Source organism: Vidua macroura, chromosome 27 (assembly GCF_024509145.1).
Source record: "Vidua macroura isolate BioBank_ID:100142 chromosome 27, ASM2450914v1, whole genome shotgun sequence".
Taxonomy (NCBI): Eukaryota; Metazoa; Chordata; class Aves; order Passeriformes; family Viduidae; genus Vidua; species Vidua macroura.
This window is the reverse complement of record NC_071597.1, coordinates 4,945,580-4,947,339: the sequence shown is the minus strand read 5'-3', so window position 1 is coordinate 4,947,339 and position 1,760 is coordinate 4,945,580.

Sequence of the window (1,760 nt, the reverse complement as noted above, 5' to 3'; positions counted from 1 at the left end):
ACTCTAACACATTCTGCCCAAACACGAGAGCACACAGAACATGAACCCAAAACTCAACTCTCTCCATACACCCAACCCAGAGCTGCTCCAGGGAGGAGTCAAAACCATCTTCATCTACTGGCTTTCTCCCTGGAGAGCTGAGCTGATGAGAGCAACCTCACTCCCCATATTTTCCATGCACACTTTAACCAATTCCACAAGTCCTGGAGTAACCTGCAGAAAATCCTGTCAACTACAACTCATGAGGTATGACAGTGACCTACTGTGATGGGTTCTTTTAACTCAGGGCTCATACCCAGAGTTAAATGGGCAACAGGGGCCTGTTCTGCAACACAGCATAGAACCGTACAATCATTCAGGTTGGAAACAACCTCTAAGATCACTGAGTGCAACCAACACTCAATCAACTGACACAGTAGAATCCTCCTATGAAAGAGCTGTTGGAAGTTAAAATTTCTGACCAGACTGTGCAAGGAATTTGGGCAAGAGGCCCCTGTGCAGAGCCAGCATATGCTGCAGGTGAGGGATGTGGGATCTTCCTCCTGCGCATTCCAAGGCTGCTCCAAGCACCATCCCTGTGCTTCTCACACACAGACACTGCCAGAGCCGTGAATCATTCTCTGCTGGTGTGTCACACGAGGAGTCCAAATCCAGAAGGAATAAACACTGGATTAAATTCTCCCCTGTGATGGTGGGCAGGCCCTGGCACAGGGTGCCCAGAGCAGCTGTGGTGCCCTGGAAGTGTCCAAGGCCAGGCTGGACAGGGCTTGAAGCAGCCTGGGACAGTGGAAGGTGTCCCTGCCCCTGGCAGGGGGTGGCACCGGATGGGCTTTAGGGTCCCTTCCAATCAAATCCAATCCATGTTTCTATGGTTCTCTAAAGTTCATCAGAACCCTTTCTTGAAAGCTCTGAAACTACCTCTGAAATGATCTATTTCCCATGGCTCTCCCACCTCACTGAGGCAAGAACCAAGTCACCCACACCCACCCCTTCCTTTAGTGTCAAAGCAAAACATAACCGTACTTGGGCAAAGTATAACACGAAAAATAAAGTGTCGTTTACAGGGGAGATCAGAGTTAAGTTATCATAAACTTAGACAATTTGAAAATCTCCTCACAGCACCTCCTACTCCCCACCGCCGGGAGGAGCGCCGCCATAGGGGGGACACACTCCTGCGGCCCTTCCCTTGCCATTTCACCAGGAAAGGGCGACGGAGTCTTAGACAAGGAAAAAAAAAAATCAGTAAAATGTCTCAGCTTCCGGAGGCAAGAGCAATGTATTGGGCGAGTCTCTGGAACGGCTGCTGACAGGGAAAACGCGCTACTGCGGCATCGAGGTACTTCCGAGGGGGCTCCGAGGTGGCCTCAACACGCCTGTCGCCCCCTGCCCGAAGGAACCGGGGGACACGGCGGAGCCCGGCAGCGGCCAGAGCCACGGCCAACATGGCGGACGATCGTGAGGGGACCGGCGGCCGCTCCCAGCCCCGCCCCCCGTGGCCGAACGCGCATGCGCAGCGCGGCGGTGCCTGGAGAACCTGTGGGGCGGGGCCTACTTGGCAGAAAGCCCCGCCCACTTCTGGGAAGCCCAGCCGGCCGGGGCCGCGCCGGGGGGCGGAGGAGGGGCAAAGGCCGCGCGGTGATTGGGCGAGGTGGGAAGAGGGGTGGGGTCGTTCGGCGAGACGGGGCGATGATTGGCTGTGCGGAGACAGGGGGCGGGGCCGTGGCTGGGTGCCGCCTGTCAGTGAGCGGGAGCTAGCGAAG